The sequence below is a fragment of the Chiloscyllium punctatum genome, chromosome 34 (genome assembly GCF_047496795.1).
Source record: "Chiloscyllium punctatum isolate Juve2018m chromosome 34, sChiPun1.3, whole genome shotgun sequence".
NCBI classification, from domain to species: domain Eukaryota; kingdom Metazoa; phylum Chordata; class Chondrichthyes; order Orectolobiformes; family Hemiscylliidae; genus Chiloscyllium; species Chiloscyllium punctatum.
Genome location: NC_092772.1, coordinates 49,017,310 through 49,037,625, shown reverse-complemented (window position 1 = coordinate 49,037,625; position 20,316 = coordinate 49,017,310). Strand labels below are relative to the sequence as shown.

At 53.2% G+C, this 20,316-nt stretch overlaps 16 non-coding genes across 16 annotated transcripts; all 16 read right to left on the bottom strand.

The window, feature by feature from the left end:
• Positions 1–1,029: 1,029 nt before the first annotated feature.
• Positions 1,030–1,102, bottom strand: trnat-ugu (transfer RNA threonine (anticodon UGU)). The gene has a single exon. It is a non-coding gene; the product is annotated as a tRNA-Thr (tRNA).
• A 1,172-nt stretch (positions 1,103–2,274) lies between these two features.
• trnat-ugu (transfer RNA threonine (anticodon UGU)) lies at positions 2,275–2,347 on the bottom strand. Its single transcript has one exon. It is a non-coding gene; the product is annotated as a tRNA-Thr (tRNA).
• A 1,141-nt stretch (positions 2,348–3,488) lies between these two features.
• On the bottom strand, positions 3,489–3,561 carry trnat-ugu (transfer RNA threonine (anticodon UGU)). The gene has a single exon. It is a non-coding gene; the product is annotated as a tRNA-Thr (tRNA).
• A 1,172-nt stretch (positions 3,562–4,733) lies between these two features.
• Positions 4,734–4,806, bottom strand: trnat-ugu (transfer RNA threonine (anticodon UGU)). The gene has a single exon. It is a non-coding gene; the product is annotated as a tRNA-Thr (tRNA).
• Positions 4,807–5,947: 1,141 nt separating this feature from the next.
• On the bottom strand, positions 5,948–6,020 carry trnat-ugu (transfer RNA threonine (anticodon UGU)). Its single transcript has one exon. It is a non-coding gene; the product is annotated as a tRNA-Thr (tRNA).
• Positions 6,021–7,193: 1,173 nt separating this feature from the next.
• trnat-ugu (transfer RNA threonine (anticodon UGU)) lies at positions 7,194–7,266 on the bottom strand. Its single transcript has one exon. It is a non-coding gene; the product is annotated as a tRNA-Thr (tRNA).
• A 1,151-nt stretch (positions 7,267–8,417) lies between these two features.
• On the bottom strand, positions 8,418–8,490 carry trnat-ugu (transfer RNA threonine (anticodon UGU)). Its single transcript has one exon. It is a non-coding gene; the product is annotated as a tRNA-Thr (tRNA).
• A 1,164-nt stretch (positions 8,491–9,654) lies between these two features.
• On the bottom strand, positions 9,655–9,727 carry trnat-ugu (transfer RNA threonine (anticodon UGU)). Its single transcript has one exon. It is a non-coding gene; the product is annotated as a tRNA-Thr (tRNA).
• A 1,172-nt stretch (positions 9,728–10,899) lies between these two features.
• On the bottom strand, positions 10,900–10,972 carry trnat-ugu (transfer RNA threonine (anticodon UGU)). Its single transcript has one exon. It is a non-coding gene; the product is annotated as a tRNA-Thr (tRNA).
• Positions 10,973–12,128: 1,156 nt separating this feature from the next.
• Positions 12,129–12,200, bottom strand: trnat-ugu (transfer RNA threonine (anticodon UGU)). Its single transcript has one exon. It is a non-coding gene; the product is annotated as a tRNA-Thr (tRNA).
• A 1,172-nt stretch (positions 12,201–13,372) lies between these two features.
• On the bottom strand, positions 13,373–13,445 carry trnat-ugu (transfer RNA threonine (anticodon UGU)). The gene has a single exon. It is a non-coding gene; the product is annotated as a tRNA-Thr (tRNA).
• A 1,162-nt stretch (positions 13,446–14,607) lies between these two features.
• Positions 14,608–14,680, bottom strand: trnat-ugu (transfer RNA threonine (anticodon UGU)). The gene has a single exon. It is a non-coding gene; the product is annotated as a tRNA-Thr (tRNA).
• Positions 14,681–15,848: 1,168 nt separating this feature from the next.
• On the bottom strand, positions 15,849–15,921 carry trnat-ugu (transfer RNA threonine (anticodon UGU)). Its single transcript has one exon. It is a non-coding gene; the product is annotated as a tRNA-Thr (tRNA).
• Positions 15,922–17,090: 1,169 nt separating this feature from the next.
• Positions 17,091–17,163, bottom strand: trnat-ugu (transfer RNA threonine (anticodon UGU)). Its single transcript has one exon. It is a non-coding gene; the product is annotated as a tRNA-Thr (tRNA).
• Positions 17,164–18,325: 1,162 nt separating this feature from the next.
• trnat-ugu (transfer RNA threonine (anticodon UGU)) lies at positions 18,326–18,398 on the bottom strand. The gene has a single exon. It is a non-coding gene; the product is annotated as a tRNA-Thr (tRNA).
• A 1,168-nt stretch (positions 18,399–19,566) lies between these two features.
• Positions 19,567–19,639, bottom strand: trnat-ugu (transfer RNA threonine (anticodon UGU)). The gene has a single exon. It is a non-coding gene; the product is annotated as a tRNA-Thr (tRNA).
• Between the last annotated feature and the right edge of the window lie 677 nt (positions 19,640–20,316).

Here is a 20,316-nt window from a genome sequence, read left to right as displayed (position 1 = left end):
TTCTGCCCGCGCGTGGGTTTGCTCTGGCTGCTCCGGTTACCGCTCTCAGTACAAAGATGTGTAGCGTTTGCGGGATTGGCCATGCTTCATTGTCCCATTGTGTCCGGTGATTGTGCGGGCCCGGAAGGGTGGATTAGTCAGCATTCAATGGAGAATGGTGCAGTGTGCGCAATAAATCTGGGTCGATTGCTCTCTGCAGGGTCGGTGTTGACGAGATTAGAATAAATTAGATTGGCTACAGTGTGGAAACAGGCCCTTCAGCCCAACAAGTCCACATCGATCCACTGAAGAGTAACCCGCCCAGACCCGTTTCTCACTGAATAATGCATCGATGACAATTTAGAATGGCCAATTCACTCGACCTGCCCGTCTTTGGACTGTGGGAGGAAACCGGAGCAAACCCACGCAGACTCTGGGAGAATGTGCAAACTCGACACGGAATCGACTCCCGACAGTTGGAATCGAGCCTGGGTCCCTAGTAGCGCTGTCAGGCAGCAGTGAGAACCACTGAGCGACTCGTCGGGCGGAATGGCCTGTTTCCAAACTGGAGAGATCCTATGCTTCTGTGATTTCTGTCCAGACATAATTGGGAATTGTCATTCGCTCGCTTGGAGTGACTGGGGTCAGCGATCTCAAAGTTAAATCCGTGAACACACACAGCCCCGTTCTTTGCCTGCAGAAAAAAGAAGTTTGTGGATTTCAACTCAACGCTGTAAGTGACAAAAACAGAAGTTGCAGGAAAAGCTCAACAGGTTTGAGAGGAGACAGGTGTCTGTCACTTCAGGGTAATGACCTTGGTGTTTCAGACATCAATTCCCAAGCTCTTGATTGACAAAAACAGCAGCAAGCGGTCAGACCAACAGGGTTTTTCCTGAGCTCGACTCGTTCATCCGGTGGTTGGAGGGTGAACGCTCGTGCTGCCAAAGGAGCCGCTTGGACCACAAACTGGCGTGGAGCGATTCCAACAAAGTGCTCCTCAGTCTCATCCCAAGCGTTGAAACAGAGTCGGGCCGGGCAGTACGGATGACGAGGCCCCAGCGAGATTTGAACACACGACCCCTGGTTTACAAGACCAGTGCTCGAACCGCTGAGCTATGGAGCCGGGGGGCGCTGCGCTCAGCGCTCAACGCTCGCGGCTGATTGGTTCACACTGGCTGACTCAAAGCGCTTGGGACACAGTTTCCAATCGATCCTCGCGTCACCGTCTGTGCAGTTTGAACAATCTGCCCGCGCGTGTGTGTGCGTGGGTTTGCTCCGGCTGCTCCGGTTACCGATCTCAGTACAAAGATGTGTAGCTTCTGCGGGATTGGCCATGCTTCATTGTCCCATTGTGTCCGGTGATTGTGCGGGCCCGGAAGGGTGGATTAGTCAGCTTTCAATGGAGAATGATGCAGTGTGCGGAATGGATCTGGGTCGATTGCTCTCTGCAGGGTCGGTGTTGACGAGATTAGAGTAAATTAGATTGGTACAGTGTGGAAACAGGCCCTTCAGCCCAACAAGTCCACATCGATCCTCTGAAGAGTAACCCGCCCAGACCCGTTTCTCACTGAATAATGCATCGATGACAATTTAGAATGGCCAATTCACTCGACCTGCCCGTCTTTGGACTGTGGGAGGAAACCGGAGCAAACCCACGCAGACTCTGGGAGAATGTGCAAACTCGACACGGAATCGACTCCCGACAGTTGGAATCGAGCCTGGGTCCCTAGTAGCGCTGTGAGGCAGCAGTGAGAACCACTGAGCGACTCGTTGGGCGGAATGGCCTGTTTCCAAACTGGAGAGATCCTATGCTTCTGTGATTTCTGTCCAGACATAATTGGGAATTGTCATTCGCTCGCTTGGAGTGACTGGGGTCAGCGATCTCAAAGTTAAATCCGTGAACACACACAGCCCCGTTCTTTGCCTGCAGAAAAAAGAAGTTTGTGGATTTCAACTCAACGCTGTAAGTGACAAAAACAGAAGTTGCAGGAAAAGCTCAACAGGTTTGAGAGGAGACAGGTGTCTGTCACTTCAGGGTAATGACCTTGCTGTTTCAGACATCAATTCCCAAGCTCTTGATTGACAAAAACAGCAGCAAGCAGTCAGTCCAACAGGGGTTTTCCTGAGCTGGACTCGTTCATCCGGTGGTTGGGGGGTGAACGCTCGTGCGGCCAAAGGAGCCGCTTGGACCACAAACTGGCGTGGAGCGATTCCAACAAAGTGCTCCTCAGTCTCATCCCGAGCGTTGAAACAGAACCGGCTCTGGCCGCGCCGGGCCGGGCAGCACGGATGACGAGGCCCCAGTGAGATTTGAACTCACGACCCCTGGTTTACAAAACCAGTGCTCTAACCGCTGAGCTATGGAGCCGGGTGGCGCTGCGCTCAGCGCTCGCGGCTGATTGGTTCACACTGGCTGACTCAAAGCGCTTGGGACACAGGTTCCAATCGACCCTCGCGTCACCGTCTGTGCAGTTTGAACATTCTGCCGGCGCGTGGGTTTGCTCCGGCTGCTCCGGTTACCGCACTCAGTACAAAGATGTGTAGCGTTTGCGGGATTGGCCATGCTTCATTGTCCCATTGTGTCCGGTGATTGTGCGGGCCCGGAAGGGTGGATTAGTCAGCATTCAATGGAGAATGATGCAGTGTGCGCAATGGATATGGGTCGATTGCTCTCTGCAGGGTCGGTGTTGACGAGATTAGAATAAATTAGATTGGCTACAGTGTGGAAACAGGCCCTTCAGCCCAACAAGTCCACATCGATCCTCTGAAGAGTAACCCGCCCAGACCCGTTTCTCACTGAATAATGCATCGATGACAATTTAGAATGGCCAATTCACTCGACCTGCACGTCTTTGGACTGTGGGAGGAAACCCGAGCAAACCCACGCAGACTCTGGGAGAATGTGCAAACTCGACACGGAATCGACTCCCGACAGTTGGAATCGAGCCTGGGTCCCTAGTAGCGCTGTCAGGCAGCAGTGAGAACCACTGAGCGACTCGTCGGGCGGAATGGCCTGTTTCCAAACTGGAGAGATCCTATGCTTCTGTGATTTCTGTCCAGACATAATTGGGAATTGTCATTCGCTCGCTTGGAGTGACTGGGGTCAGCGATCTCAAAGTTAAATCCGTGAACACACACAGCCCCGTTCTTTGCCTGCGGAAAAAAGAAGTTTGTGGATTTCAACTCAACGCTGTAAGTGACAAAAACAGAAGTTGCAGGAAAAGCTCAACAGGTTTGAGAGGAGACAGGTGTCTGTCACTTCAGGGTAATGACCTTGGTGTTTCAGACATCAATTCCCAAGCTCTTGATTGACAAAAACAGCAGCAAGCGGTCAGACCAACAGGGTTTTTCCTGAGCTCGACTCGTTCATCCGGTGGTTGGAGGGTGAACGCTCGTGCTGCCAAAGGAGCCGCTTGGACCACAAACTGGCGTGGAGCGATTCCAACAAAGTGCTCCTCAGTCTCATCCCAAGCGTTGAAACAGAGTCGGGCCGGGCAGTACGGATGACGAGGCCCCAGCGAGATTTGAACACACGACCCCTGGTTTACAAGACCAGTGCTCGAACCGCTGAGCTATGGAGCCGGGGGGCGCTGCGCTCAGCGCTCAACGCTCGCGGCTGATTGGTTCACACTGGCTGACTCAAAGCGCTTGGGACACAGTTTCCAATCGATCCTCGCGTCACCGTCTGTGCAGTTTGAACAATCTGCCCGCGCGTGTGTGTGCGTGGGTTTGCTCCGGCTGCTCCGGTTACCGATCTCAGTACAAAGATGTGTAGCTTCTGCGGGATTGGCCATGCTTCATTGTCCCATTGTGTCCGGTGATTGTGCGGGCCCGGAAGGGTGGATTAGTCAGCTTTCAATGGAGAATGATGCAGTGTGCGGAATGGATCTGGGTCGATTGCTCTCTGCAGGGTCGGTGTTGACGAGATTAGAGTAAATTAGATTGGTACAGTGTGGAAACAGGCCCTTCAGCCCAACAAGTCCACATCGATCCTCTGAAGAGTAACCCGCCCAGACCCGTTTCTCACTGAATAATGCATCGATGACAATTTAGAATGGCCAATTCACTCGACCTGCCCGTCTTTGGACTGTGGGAGGAAACCGGAGCAAACCCACGCAGACTCTGGGAGAATGTGCAAACTCGACACGGAATCGACTCCCGACAGTTGGAATCGAGCCTGGGTCCCTAGTAGCGCTGTGAGGCAGCAGTGAGAACCACTGAGCGACTCGTTGGGCGGAATGGCCTGTTTCCAAACTGGAGAGATCCTATGCTTCTGTGATTTCTGTCCAGACATAATTGGGAATTGTCATTCGCTCGCTTGGAGTGACTGGGGTCAGCGATCTCAAAGTTAAATCCGTGAACACACACAGCCCCGTTCTTTGCCTGCAGAAAAAAGAAGTTTGTGGATTTCAACTCAACGCTGTAAGTGACAAAAACAGAAGTTGCAGGAAAAGCTCAACAGGTTTGAGAGGAGACAGGTGTCTGTCACTTCAGGGTAATGACCTTGCTGTTTCAGACATCAATTCCCAAGCTCTTGATTGACAAAAACATCAGCAAGCAGTCAGTCCAACAGGGGTTTTCCTGAGCTCGACTCGTTCATCCGGTGGTTGGGGGGTGAACGCTCGTGCGGCCAAAGGAGCCGCTTGGACCACAAACTGGCGTGGAGCGATTCCAACAAAGTGCTCCTCAGTCTCATCCCGAGCGTTGAAACAGAACCGGCTCTGGCCGCGCCGGGCCGGGCAGCACGGATGACGAGGCCCCAGTGAGATTTGAACTCACGACCCCTGGTTTACAAAACCAGTGCTCTAACCGCTGAGCTATGGAGCCGGGTGGCGCTGCGCTCAGCGCTCGCGGCTGATTGGTTCACACTGGCTGACTCAAAGCGCTTGGGACACAGGTTCCAATCGACCCTCGCGTCACCGTCTGTGCAGTTTGAACATTCTGCCGGCGCGTGGGTTTGCTCCGGCTGCTCCGGTTACCGCACTCAGTACAAAGATGTGTAGCGTTTGCGGGATTGGCCATGCTTCATTGTCCCATTGTGTCCGGTGATTGTGCAGGCCCGGAAGGGTGGATTAGTCAGCATTCAATGGAGAATGATGCAGTGTGCGCAATGGATCTGGGTCGATTGCTCTCTGCAGGGTCGGTGTTGACGAGATTAGAATAAATTAGATTGGCTACAGTGTGGAAACAGGCCCTTCAGCCCAACAAGTCCACATCGATCCTCTGAAGAGTAACCCGCCCAGACCCGTTTCTCACTGAATAATGCATCGATGACAATTTCGAATGGCCAATTCACTCGACCTGCACGTCTTTGGACTGTGGGAGGAAACCCGAGCAAACCCACGCAGACTCTGGGAGAATGTGCAAACTCGACACGGAATCGACTCCCGACAGTTGGAATCGAGCCTGGGTCCCTAGTAGCGCTGTCAGGCAGCAGTGAGAACCACTGAGCGACTCGTCGGGCGGAATGGCCTGTTTCCAAACTGGAGAGATCCTATGCTTCTGTGATTTCTGTCCAGACATAATTGGGAATTGTCATTCGCTCGCTTGGAGTGACTGGGGTCAGCGATCTCAAAGTTAAATCCGTGAACACACACAGCCCCGTTCTTTGCCTGCAGAAAAAAGAAGTTTGTGGATTTCAACTCAACGCTGTAAGTGACAAAAACAGAAGTTGCAGGAAAAGCTCAACAGGTTTGAGAGGAGACAGGTGTCTGTCACTTCAGGGTAATGACCTTGGTGTTTCAGACATCAATTCCCAACCTCTTGATTGACAAAAACAGCAGCAAGCGGTCAGACCAACAGGGTTTTTCCTGAGCTCGACTCGTTCATCCGGTGGTTGGAGGGTGAACGCTCGTGCTGCCAAAGGAGCCGCTTGGACCACAAACTGGCGTGGAGCGATTCCAACAAAGTGCTCCTCAGTCTCATCCCAAGCGTTGAAACAGAGTCGGGCCGGGCAGTACGGATGACGAGGCCCCAGTGAGATTTGAACACACGACCCCTGGTTTACAAGACCAGTGCTCGAACCGCTGAGCTATGGAGCCGGGGGGCGCTGCGCTCAGCGCTCAGCGCTCGCGGCTGATTGGTTCACACTGGCTGACTCAAAGCGCTTGGGACACAGTTTCCAATCGATCCTCGCGTCACCGTCTGTGCAGTTTGAACAATCTGCCCGCGCGTGTGTGTGCGTGGGTTTGCTCCGGCTGCTCCGGATACCGCACTCAGTACAAAGATGTGTAGCGTTTGCGGGATTGGCCATGCTTCATTGTCCCATTGTGTCCGGTGATTGTGCGGGTCCGGAAGGGTGGATTAGTCAGCATTCAATGGAGAATGATGCAGTGTGCGCAATGGATCTGGGTCGATTGCTCTCTGCAGGGTCGGTGTTGACGAGATTAGAATAAATTAGATTGGCTACAGTGTGGAAACAGGCCCTTCAGCCCAACAAGTCCACATCGATCCACTGAAGAGTAACCCGCCCAGACCCGTTTCTCACTGAATAATGCATCGATGACAATTTAGAATGGCCAATTCACTCGACCTGCACGTCTTTGGACTGTGGGAGGAAACCCGAGCAAACCCACGCAGACTCTGGGAGAATGTGCAAACTCGACACGGAATCGACTCCCGACAGTTGGAATCGAGCCTGGGTCCCTAGTAGCGCTGTCAGGCAGCAGTGAGAACCACTGAGCGACTCGTCGGGCGGAATGGCCTGTTTCCAAACTGGAGAGATCCTATGCTTCTGTGATTTCTGTCCAGACATAATTGGGAATTGTCATTCGCTCGCTTGGAGTGACTGGGGACAGCGATCTCAAAGTTAAATCCGTGAACACACACAGCCCCGTTCTTTGCCTGCAGAAAAAAGAAGTTTGTGGATTTCAACTCAACGCTGTAAGTGACAAAAACAGAAGTTGCAGGAAAAGCTCAACAGGTTTGAGAGGAGACAGGTGTCTGTCACTTCAGGGTAATGACCTTGGTGTTTCAGACATCAATTCCCAAGCTCTTGATTGACAAAAACAGCAGCAAGCAGTCAGTCCAACAGGTTTTTTCCTGAGCTCGACTCGTTCATCCGGTGGTTGGGGGGTGAACGCTCGTGCTGCCAAAGGAGCCGCTTGGACCACAAACTGGCGTGGAGCGATTCCAACAAAGTGCTCCTCAGTCTCATCCCGACCGTTGAAACAGAACCGGCTCTGGCCGCGCCGGGCCGGGCAGCACGGATGACGAGGCCCCAGTGAGATTTGAACTCACGACCCCTGGTTTACAAAACCAGTGCTCTAACCGCTGAGCTATGGAGCCGGGTGGCGCTGCGCTCAGCGCTCGCGGCTGATTGGTTCACACTGGCTGACTCAAAGCGCTTGGGACACAGGTTCCAGTCGACCCTCGCGTCACCGTCTGTGCAGTTTGAACATTCTGCCCGCGCGTGAGTTTGCTCCGGCTGCTCCGGTTACCGCTCTCAGTACAAAGATGTGTAGCGTTTGCGGGATTGGCCATGCTTCATTGTCCCATTGTGTCCGGTGTTTGTGCGGGCCCGGAAGGGTGGATTAGTCAGCATTCAATGGAGAATGATGCAGTGTGCGCAATGGATCTGGGTCGATTGCTCTCTGCAGGGTCGGTGTTGACGAGATTAGAATAAATTAGATTGGCTACAGTGTGGAAACAGGCCCTTCAGCCCAACAAGTCCACATCGATCCTCTGAAGAGTAACCCGCCCAGACCCGTTTCTCACTGAATAATGCATCGATGACAATTTAGAATGGCCAATTCACTCGACCTGCACGTCTTTGGACTGTGGGAGGAAACCCGAGCAAACCCACGCAGACTCTGGGAGAATGTGCAAACTCGACACGGAATCGACTCCCGACAGTTGGAATCGAGCCTGGGTCCCTAGTAGCGCTGTCAGGCAGCAGTGAGAACCACTGAGCGACTCGTCGGGCGGAATGGCCTGTTTCCAAACTGGAGAGATCCTATGCTTCTGTGATTTCTGTCCAGACATAATTGGGAATTGTCATTCGCTCGCTTGGAGTGACTGGGGACAGCGATCTCAAAGTTCAATCCGTGAACACACACAGCCCCGTTCTTTGCCTGCAGAAAAAAGAAGTTTGTGGATTTCAACTCAACGCTGTAAGTGACAAAAACAGAAGTTGCAGGAAAAGCTCAACAGGTTTGAGAGGAGACAGGTGTCTGTCACTTCAGGGTAATGACCTTGCTGTTTCAGACATCAATTCCCAAGCTCTTGATTGACAAAAACAGCAGCAAGCAGTCAGTCCAACAGGGGTTTTCCTGAGCTCGACTCGTTCATCCGGTGGTTGGGGGGTGAACGCTCGTCCTGCCAAAGGAGCCGCTTGGACCACAAACTGGCGTGGAGCGATTCCAACAATGTGCTCCTCAGTCTCATCCCAAGCGTTGAAACAGAGTCGGGCCTGGCCGGGCCGGGCAGCACGGATGACGAGGCCCCAGTGAGATTTGAACTCACGACCGCTGGTTTACAAAACCAGTGCTCTAACCGCTGAGCTATGGAGCCGGGTGGCGCTGCGCTCAGCGCTCGCGGCTGATTGGTTCACACTGGCTGACTCAAAGCGCTTGGGACACAGTTTCCAATCGACCCTCGCGTCACCGTCTGTGCAGTTTGAACATTCTGCCCGCGCGTGTGTGTGCGTGGGTTTGCTCCGGCTGCTCCGGTTACCGATCTCAGTACAAAGATGTGTAGCTTTTGCGGGATTGGCCATGCTTCATTGTCCCATTGTGTCCGGTGATTGTGCGGGCCCGGAAGGGTGGATTAGTCAGCATTCAATGGAGAATGATGCAGTGTGCGTAATGGATCTGGGTCGATTGCTCTCTGCAGGGTCGGTGTTGACGAGATTAGAATAAATTAGATTGGCTACAGTGTGGAAACAGGCCCTTCAGCCCAACAAGTCCACATCGATCCTCTGAAGAGTAACCCGCCCAGACCCGTTTCTCACTGAATAATGCATCGATGACAATTTAGAATGGCCAATTCACTCGACCTGCACGTCTTTGGACTGTGGGAGGAAACCCGAGCAAACCCACGCAGACTCTGGGAGAATGTGCAAACTCGACACGGAATCGACTCCCGACAGTTGGAATCGAGCCTGGGTCCCTAGTAGCGCTGTCAGGCAGCAGTGAGAACCACTGAGCGACTCGTCGGGCGGAATGGCCTGTTTCCAAACAGGAGAGATCCTATGCTTCTATGATTTCTATCCAGACATAATTGGGAATTGTCATTCGCTCGCTTGGAGTGACTGGGGTCAGCGATCTCAAAGTTAAATCCGTGAACACACACAGCCCCGTTCTTTGCCTGCAGAAAAAAGAAGTTTGTGGATTTCAACTCAACGCTTTTGTAAGTGACAAAAACAGAAGTTGCATGAAAAGCTCAACAGGTTTGAGAGGAGACAGGTGTCTGTCACTTCAGGGTAATGACCTTGGTGTTTCAGACATCAATTCCCAAGCTCTTGATTGACAAAAACAGCAGCAAGCTGTCAGACCAACAGGGTTTTTTCCGAGCTCGACTCGTTCATCCGGTGGTTGGAGGGTGAACGCTCGTGCTGCCAAAGGAGCCGCTTGGACCACAAACTGGCGTGGAGCGATTCCAACAAAGTGCTCCTCAGTCTCATCCCGAGCGTTGAAACAGAGTCGGCTTTGGTCGGGCTGGGCAGCACGGATGATGAGGCCCCAGTGAGATTTGAACTCACGACCCCTGGTTTACAAGACCAGTGCTCTAACCGCTGAGTTATAGAGCCGGGTGGCGCTGCGCTCAGCGCTCAGCGCTCGCGGCTGATTGGTTCACACTGGCTGACTCAAAGCGCTTGGGACACAGGTTCCAGTCGACCCTCGCGTCACCGTCTGTGCAGTTTGAACATTCTGCCCGCGCGTGAGTGTGCGTGGGTTTGCTCCGGCTGCTCCGGTTACCGCTCTCAGTACAAAGATGTGTAGCGTTTGCGGGATTGGCCATGCTTCATTGTCCCATTGTGTCCGGTGTTTGTGCGGGCCCGGAAGGGTGGATTAGTCAGCATTCAATGGAGAATGATGCAGTGTGCGCAATGGATCTGGGTCGATTGCTCTCTGCAGGGTCGGTGTTGACGAGATTAGAATAAATTAGATTGGCTACAGTGTGGAAACAGGCCCTTCAGCCCAACAAGTCCACATCGATCCTCTGAAGAGTAACCCGCCCAGACCCGTTTCTCACTGAATAATGCATCGATGACAATTTAGAATGGCCAATTCACTCGACCTGCACGTCTTTGGACTGTGGGAGGAAACCCGAGCAAACCCACGCAGACTCTGGGAGAATGTGCAAACTCGACACGGAATCGACTCCCGACAGTTGGAATCGAGCCTGGGTCCCTAGTAGCGCTGTCAGGCAGCAGTGAGAACCACTGTGCGACTCGTCAGGCCGAATGGCCTGTTCCAAACTGGAGAGATCCTATGCTTCTGTGATTTCTGTCCAGACATAATTGGGAATTGTCATTCGCTCGCTTGGAGTGACTGGGGTCAGCGATCTCAAAGTTAAATCCGTGAACACACACAGCCCCGTTCTTTGCCTGCAGAAAAAAGAAGTTTGTGGATTTCAACTCAACGCTGTAAGTGACAAAAACAGAAGTTGCAGGAAAAGCTCAACAGGTTTGAGAGGAGACAGGTGTCTGTCACTTCAGGGTAATGACCTTGGTGTTTCAGACATCAATTCCCAAGCTCTTGATTGACAAAAACAGCAGCAAGCTGTCAGACCAACAGGGTTTTTCCTGAACTCGACTCGTTCATCCGGTGGTTGGAGGGTGAACGCTCGTGCTGCCAAAGGAGCCGCTTGGACCACAAACTGCCGTGGAGCGATTCCAACAAAGTGCTCCTCAGTCTCATTCCGGGCGTTGAAACAGAGTCGGCTCTGGCCGGGCCGCGCCGGGCAGCACGGATGACGAGGCCCCAGTGAGATTTGAACTCACGACCCCTGGTTTACAAGACCAGTGCTCTAATCGCTGAGCTATGGAGCCGGGTGGCGCTGCGTTCAGCGCTCGCGGCTGATTGGTTCACACTGGCTGACTCAAAGCGCTTGGGACACAGGTTCCAATCGACCCTCGCGTCACCGTCTGTGCAGTTTGAACATTCTGCCCGCGCGTGGGTTTGCTCCGGCTGCTCCGGTTACCGCTCTCAGTACAAAGATGTGTAGCGTTTGCGGGATTGGCCATGCTTCATTGTCCCATTGTGTCCGGTGATTGTGCGGGCCCGGAAGGGTGGATTAGTCAGCATTCAATGGAGAATGATGCAGTGTGCGCAATGGATCTGGGTCGATTGCTCTCTGCAGGATCGGTGTTGACGAGATTAGAATAAATTAGATTGGCTACAGTGTGGAAACAGGCCCTTCAGCCCAACAAGTCCACATCGATCCACTGAAGAGTAACCCGCCCAGACCCGTTTCTCACTGAATAATGCATCGATGACAATTTAGAATGGCCAATTCACTCGACCTGCACGTCTTTGGACTGTGGGAGGAAACCCGAGCAAACCCACGCAGACTCTGGGAGAATGTGCAAACTCGACACGGAATCGACTCCCGACAGTTGGAATCGAGCCTGGGTCCCTAGTAGCGCTGTCAGGCAGCAGTGAGAACCACTGAGCGACTCGTCGGGCGGAATGGCCTGTTTCCAAACTGGAGAGATCCTATGCTTCTGTGATTTCTGTCCAGACATAATTGGGAATTGTCATTCGCTCGCTTGGAGTGCCTGGGGTCAGCGATCTCAAAGTTAAATCCGTGAACACACACAGCCCCGTTCTTTGCCTGCAGAAAAAAGAAGTTTGTGGATTTCAACTCAACGCTGTAAGTGACAAAAACAGAAGTTGCAGGAAAAGCTCAACAGGTTTGAGAGGAGACAGGTGTCTGTCACTTCAGGGTAATGACCTTGGTGTTTCAGACATCAATTCCCAAGCTCTTGATTGACAAAAACAGCAGCAAGCAGTCAGACCAACAGGGTTTTTCCTGAGCTCGACTCGTTCATCCGGTGGTTGGAGGGTGAACGCTCGTGCTGCCAAAGGAGCCGCTTGGACCACAAACTGGCGTGGAGCGATTCCAACAAAGTGCTCCTCAGTCTCATCCCGAGCGTTGAAACATATTCGGCTTTGGCCGGGCCGGGCCGGGCAGCACGGATGACGAGGCCCCAGCGAGATTTGAACTCACGACCTCTGGTTTACAAGACCAGACTCTAACCGCTGAGCTATGGAGCCGGGTGGCGCGGCGCTCAGCGCTCAGCGCTCGCGGCTGATTGGTTCACACTGGCTGACTCAAAGCGCTTGGGACACAGGTTCCAATCGACCCTCGCGTCACCGTCTGTGCAGTTTGAACATTCTGCCCGCGCGTGTGTGTGCGTGGGTTTGCTCCGGCTGCTCCGGTTACCGATCTCAGTACAAAGATGTGTAGCGTTTGCGGGATTGGCCATGCTTCATTGTCCCATTGTGTCCGGTGATTGTGCGGGCCCGGAAGGGTGGATTAGTCAGCATTCAATGGAGAATGATGCAGTGTGCGGAATGGATCTGGGTCGATTGCTCTCTGCAGGGTCGGTGTTGACGAGATTAGAATAAATTAGATTGGCTACAGTGTGGAAACAGGCCCTTCAGCCCAACAAGTCCACATCGATCCTCTGAAGAGTAACCCGCCCAGACCCGTTTCTCACTGAATAATGCATCGATGACAATTTAGAATGGCCAATTCACTCGACCTGCCCGTCTTTGGACTGTGGGAGGAAACCGGAGCAAACCCACGCAGACTCTGGGAGAATGTGCAAACGCGACACGGAATCGACTCCCGACAGTTGGAATCGAGCCTTGGTCCCTAGTAGCGCTGTCAGGCAGCAGTGAGAACCACTGAGCGACTCGTTGGGCGGAATGGCCTGTTTCCAAACTGGAGAGATCCTATGCTTCTGTGATTTCTGTCCAGACATAATTGGGAATTGTCATTCGCTCGCTTGGAGTGCCTGGGGTCAGCGATCTCAAAGTTAAATCCGTGAACACACACAGCCCCGTTCTTTGCCTGCAGAAAAAAGAAGTTTGTGGATTTCAACTCAACGCTGTAAGTGACAAAAACAGAAGTTGCAGGAAAAGCTCAACAGGTTTGAGAGGAGACAGGTGTCTGTCACTTCAGGGTAATGACCTTGCTGTTTCAGACATCAATTCCCAAGCTCTTGATTGACAAAAACATCAGCAAGCAGTCAGTCAGTCCGACCGGGTTTTTCCTGAGCTCGACTCGTTCATCCGGTGGTTGGGGGGTGATCGCTCATGCTGCCAAAGGAGCCGCTTGGACCACAAACTGGCGTGGAGCGATTCCAACAAAGTGCTCCTCAGTCTCATCCCAAGCGTTGAAACAGAGTCGGGCCTGGCCGGGCCGGGCAGCACGGATGACGAGGCCCCAGTGAGATTTGAACTCACGACCCCTGGTTTACAAGACCAGTGCTCTAACCGCTGAGCTATGGAGCCGGGTGCCGCGCCGCTCAGCGCTCAGCTCTCGCGGCTGATTGGTTCACACTGGCTGACTCAAAGCGCTTGGGACACAGGTTCCAATCGACCCTCGCGTCACCGTCTGTGCAGTTTGAACATTCTGCGCGCGCGTGGGTTTGCTCCGGCTGCTCCGGTTACCGATCTCAGTACAAAGATGTGTAGCGTTTGCGGGATTGGCCATGCTTCATTGTCCCATTGTGTCCGGTGATTGTGCGGGCCCGGAAGGGTGGATTAGTCAGCATTCAATGGAGAATGATGCAGTGTGCGGAATGGATCTGGGTCGATTGCTCTCTGCAGGGTCGGTGTTGACGAGATTAGAATAAATTAGATTGGCTACAGTGTGGAAACAGGCCCTTCAGCCCAACAAGTCCACATCGATCCTCTGAAGAGTAACCCGCCCAGACCCGTTTCTCACTGAATAATGCATCGATGACAATTTAGAATGGCCAATTCACTCGACCTGCCCGTCTTTGGACTGTGGGAGGAAACCGGAGCAAACCCACGCAGACTCTGGGAGAATGTGCAAACGCGACACGGAATCGACTCCCGACAGTTGGAATCGAGCCTTGGTCCCTAGTAGCGCTGTGAGGCAGCAGTGAGAACCACTGAGCGACTCGTCGGGCGGAATGGCCTGTTTCCAAACTGGAGAGATCCTATGCTTCTGTGATTTCTGTCCAGACATAATTGGGAATTGTCATTCGCTCGCTTGGAGTGCCTGGGGTCAGCGATCTCAAAGTTAAATCCGTGAACACACACAGCCCCGTTCTTTGCCTGCAGAAAAAAGAAGTTTGTGGATTTCAACTCAACGCTGTAAGTGACAAAAACAGAAGTTGCAGGAAAAGCTCAACAGGTTTGAGAGGAGACAGGTGTCTGTCACTTCAGGGTAATGACCTTGCTGTTTCAGACATCAATTCCCAAGCTCTTGATTGACAAAAACATCAGCAAGCAGTCAGTCAGTCCAACCGGGTTTTTCCTGAGCTCGACTCGTTCATCCGGTGGTTGGGGGGTGATCGCTCGTGCTGCCAAAGGAGCCGCTTGGACCACAAACTGGCGTGGAGCGATTCCAACAAAGTGCTCCTCAGTCTCATCCCAAGCGTTGAAACAGAGTCGGGCCTGGCCGGGCCGGGCAGCACGGATGACGAGGCCCCAGTGAGATTTGAACTCACGACCCCTGGTTTACAAGACCAGTGCTCTAACCGCTGAGCTATGGGGCCGGGTGGCGCGGCGCTCAGCGCTCAGCGCTCGCGGCTGATTGGTTCACACTGACTGACTCAAAGCGCTTGGGACACAGGTTCCAATCGACCCTCGCGTCACCGTCTGTGCAGTTTGAACATTCTGCCCGCGCGTGTGTGTGCGGGGGATTGCTCCGGCTGCTCCGGTTACCGAGCTCAGTACAAAGATGTGTAGCTTCTGCGGGATTGGCCATGCTTCATTGTCCCATTGTGTCCGGTGATTGTGCGGGCCCGGAAGGGTGGATTAGTCAGCATTCAATGGAGAATGATGCAGTGTGCGGAATGGATCTGGGTCGATTGCTCTCTGCAGGGTCGGTGTTGACGAGATTAGAATAAATTAGATTGGCTACAGTGTGGAAACAGGCCCTTCAGCCCAACAAGTCCACATCGATCCTCTGAAGAGTAACCCGCCCAGACCCGTTTCTCACTAAATAATGCATCGATGACAATTTAGAATGGCCAATTCACTCGACCTGCCCGTCCTTGGACTGTGGGAGGAAACCGGAGCAAACCCACGCAGACTCTGGGAGAATGTGCAAACTCGACACGGAATCGACTCCCGACAGTTGGAATCGAGCCTGGGTCCTTAGTAGCGCTGTGAGGCAGCAGTGAGAACCACTGAGCGACTCGTTGGGCGGAATGGCCTGTTTCCAAACTGGAGAGATCCTATGCTTCTGTGATTTCTGTCCAGACATAATTGGGAATTGTCATTCGCTCGCTTGGAGTGCCTGGGGTCAGCGATCTCAAAGTTAAATCCGTGAACACACACAGCCCCGTTCTTTGCCTGCAGAAAAAAGAAGTTTGTGGATTTCAACTCAACGCTGGAAGTGACAAAAACAGAAGTTGCAGGAAAAGCTCAACAGGTTTGAGAGGAGACAGGTGTCTGTCACTTCAGGGTAATGACCTTGCTGTTTCAGACATCAATTCCCAAGCTCTTGATTGACAAAAACAGCAGCGAGCAGACAGTCCAACAGGGTTTTTCCTGAGGTCGACTCTTTCATCCGGTGGTTGGGGGGTGAACGCTCGTGCTGCCAAAGGAGCCGCTTGGACCACAAACTGGCGTGGAGCGATTCCAACAAAGTGCTCCTCAGTCTCATCCCAAGCGTTGAAACAGAGTCGGGCCTGGCCGGGCCGGGCAGCACGGATGACGAGGCCCCAGTGAGATTTGAACTCACGACCCCTGGTTTACAAGACCAGTGCCCTAACCGCTGAGCTATGGAGCCGGGTGGCGCTGCGCTCAGCGCTCAGCGCTCGCGGCTGATTGGTTCACACTGGCTGACTCAAAGCGCTTGGGACACAGGTTCCAATCGACCCTCGCGTCACCGTCTGTGCAGTTTGAACGTTCTGCCCGCGCGTGTGTGTGCGTGGGTTTGCTCCGGCTGCTCCGGTTACCGCTCTCAGTACAAAGATGTGTAGCTTCTGCGGGATTGGCCATGCTTCATTGTCCCATTGTGTCCGGTGAATGTGCGGGCCCGAAAGGGTGGATTAGTCAGCATTCAATGGAGAATGATGCAGTGTGCGGAATGGATCTGGGTCGATTGCTCTCTGCAGGGTCGGTGTTGACGAGATTAGAATAAATTAGATTGGCTACAGTGTGGAAACAGGCCCTTCAGCCATACAAGTCCACATCGATCCTCTGAAGAGTAACCCGCCCAGACCCGTTTCTCACTGAATAATGCATCGATGACAATTTAGAATGGCCAATTCACTCGACCTGCCGGTCTTTGGACTGTGGGAGGAAACCGGAGCAAGCCCACGCAGACTCTGGGAGAATGTGCAAACTCGACACAGAATCGACTCCCGACAGTTGGAATCGAGCCTGGGTCCCTAATAGCGCTGTCAGGCAGCAGTGAGAACCACTGAGCGACCCGTCGGGCGGAATGGCCTGTTTCCAAACTGGAGAGATCCTATGCTTCTGTGATTTCTGTCCAGACATAATTAGGAATTGTCATTCGCTCGCTTGGAGTGCCTGGGGTCAGCGATCTCAAAGTTAAATCCGTGAACACACACAGCCCCGTTCTTTGCCTGCAGAAAAAAAGAAGTTTGTGGATTTCAACTCAACGCTGTAAGTGACAAAAACAGAAGTTGCAGGAAAAGCTCAACAGGTTTGAGAGGAGACAGGTGTCTGTCACTTCAGGGTAATGACCTTGCTGTTTCAGACATCAATTCCCAAGCTCTTGATTGACAAAAACAGCAGCAAGCAGTCAGACCAACAGGGTTTTTCCTGAGCTCGACTCGTTCATCCGGTGGTTGGAGGGTGAACGCTCGTGCTGCCAAAGGAGCCGCTTGGACCACAAACTGGCGTGGAGCGATTCCAACAAAGTGCTCCTCAGTCTCATCCCAAGCGTTGAAACAGAGTCGGGCCTGGCCGGGCCGGGCAGCACGGATGACGAGGCCCCAGTGAGATTTGAACTCACGACCCCTGGTTTACAAGACCAGTGCTCTAACCGCTGAGCTATGGAGCCGGGTGGCGCGCCGCTCAGCGCTCAGCGCTCGCGGCTGATTGGTTCACACTGGCTGACTCAAAGCGCTTGGGACACAGGTTCCAATCGACCCTCGCGTCACCGTCTGTGCAGTTTGAACATTCTGCCCGCGCGTGGGTTTGCTCCGGCTGCTCCGGTTACCGCTCTCAGTACAAAGATGTGTAGCGTTTGCGGGATTGGCCATGCTTCATTGTCCCATTGTGTCCGGTGATTGTGCGGGCCCGGAAGGGTGGATTAGTCAGCATTCAATGGAGAATGATGCAGTGTGCGGAATGGATCTGGGTCGATTGCTCTCTGCAGGGTCGGTGTTGACGAGATTAGAATAAATTAGATTGGCTACAGTGTGGAAACAGGCCCTTCAGCCCAACAAGTCTACATCGATCCTCTGAAGAGTAACCCGCCCAGACCCGTTTCTCACTGAATAATGCATCGATGACAATTTAGAATGGCCAATTCACTCGACCTGCCGGTCTTTGGACTGTGGGAGGAAACCCGAGCAAACCGACGCAGACTCTGGGAGAATGTGCAAACTCGACACGGAATCGACTCCCGACAGTTGGAAACGAGCCTGGGTCCCTATTAGCGCTGTCAGGCAGCAGTGAGAACCACTGAGCGACTCGTCGGGCGGAATGGCCTGTTTCCAAACTGGAGAGATCCTATGCTTCTGTGATTTCTGTCCAGACATAATTGGGAATTGTCATTCGCTCGCTTGGAGTGACTGGGGTCAGCGATCTCAAAGTTAAATCCGTGAACACACACAGCCCCGTTCTTTGCCTGCAGAAAAAAGAAGTTTGTGGATTTCAACTCAACGCTGTAAGTGACAAAAACAGAAGTTGCAGGAAAAGCTCAACAGGTTTGAGAGGAGACAGGTGTCTGTCACTTCAGGGTAATGACCTTGCTGTTTCAGACATCAATTCCCAAGCTCTTGATTGACAAAAACATCAGCAAGCAGTCAGTCAGTCCAACCGGGTTTTTCCTGAACTCGACTCGTTCATCCGGTGGTTGGGGGGTGATCGCTCGTGCTGCCAAAGGAGCCGCTTGGACCACAAACTGGCGTGGAGCGATTCCAACAAAGTGCTCCTCAGTCTCATCCCAAGCGTTGAAACAGAGTCGGGCCTGGCCGGGCCGGGCAGCACGGATGACGAGGCCCCAGTGAGATTTGAACTCACGACCCCTGGTTTACAAGACCAGTGCTCTAACCGCTGAGCTATGGGGCCGGGTGGCGCGGCGCTCAGCGCTCAGCGCTCGCGGCTGATTGGTTCACACTGGCTGACTCAAAGCGCTTGGGACACAGGTTCCAATCGAACCTCGCGTCACCGTCTGTGCAGTTTGAACATTCTGCCCGCGCGTGTGTGTGCGGGGGATTGCTCCGGCTGCTCCGGTTACCGAGCTCAGTACAAAGATGTGTAGCTTCTGCGGGATTGGCCATGCTTCATTGTCCCATTGTGTCCGGTGATTGTGCGGGCCCGGAAGGGTGGATTAGTCAGCATTCAATGGAGAATGATGCAGTGTGCGGAATGGATCTGGGTCGATTGCTCTCTGCAGGGTCGGTGTTGACGAGATTAGAATAAATTAGATTGGCTACAGTTTGGAAACAGGCCCTTCAGCCCAACAAGTCCACATCGATCCTCTGAAGAGTAACCCGCCCAGACCCGTTTCTCACTAAATAATGCATCGATGACAATTTAGAATGGCCAATTCACTCGACCTGCCCGTCCTTGGACTGTGGGAGGAAACCGGAGCAAACCCACGCAGACTCTGGGAGAATGTGCAAACTCGACACGGAATCGACTCCCGACAGTTGGAATCGAGCCTGGGTCCTTAGTAGCGCTGTGAGGCAGCAGTGAGAACCACTGAGCGACTCGTTGGGCGGAATGGCCTGTTTCCAAACTGGAGAGATCCTATGCTTCTGTGATTTCTGTCCAGACATAATTGGGAATTGTCATTCGCTCGCTTGGAGTGCCTGGGGTCAGCGATCTCAAAGTTAAATCCGTGAACACACACAGCCCCGTTCTTTGCCTGCAGAAAAAAGAAGTTTGTGGATTTCAACTCAACGCTGTAAGTGACAAAAACAGAAGTTGCAGGAAAAGCTCAACAGGTTTGAGAGGAGACAGGTGTCTGTCACTTCAGGGTAATGACCTTGCTGTTTCAGACATCAATTCCCAAGCTCTTGATTGACAAAAACAGCAGCGAGCAGACAGTCCAACAGGGTTTTTCCTGAGCTCGACTCTTTCATCCGGTGGTTGGGGGGTGAACGCTCGTGCTGCCAAAGGAGCCGCTTGGACCACAAACTGGCGTGGAGCGATTCCAACAAAGTGCTCCTCAGTCTCATCCCAAGCGTTGAAACAGAGTCGGGCCTGGCCGGGCCGGGCAGCACGGATGACGAGGCCCCAGTGAGATTTGAACTCACGACCCCTGGTTTACAAGACCAGTGCTCTAACCGCTGAGCTATGGAGCCGGGTGGCGCTGCGCTCAGCGCTCAGCGCTCGCGGCTGATTGGTTCACACTGGCTGACTCAAAGCGCTTGGGACACAGGTTCCAATCGACCCTCGCGTCACCGTCTGTGCAGTTTGAACGTTCTGCCCGCGCGTGTGTGTGCGTGGGTTTGCTCCGGCTGCTCCGGTTACCGCTCTCAGTACAAAGATGTGTAGCTTCTGCGGGATTGGCCATGCTTCATTGTCCCATTGTGTCCGGTGAATGTGCGGGCCCGAAAGGGTGGATTAGTCAGCATTCAATGGAGAATGATGCAGTGTGCGGAATGGATCTGGGTCGATTGCTCTCTGCAGGGTCGGTGTTGACGAGATTAGAATAAATTAGATTGGCTACAGTGTGGAAACAGGCCCTTCAGCCCAACAAGTCCACATCGATCCTCTGAAGAGTAACCCGCCCAGACCCGTTTCTCACTGAATAATGCATCGATGACAATTTAGAATGGCCAATTCACTCGACCTGCCCGTCTTTGGACTGTGGGAGGAAACCGGAGCAAACCCACGCAGACTCTGGGAGAATGTGCAAACTCGACACGGAATCGACTCCCGACAGTTGGAATTGAGCCTGGGTCCCTAATAGCGCTGTCAGGCAGCAGTGAGAACCACTGAGCGACCCGTCGGGCGGAATGGCCTGTTTCCAAACTGG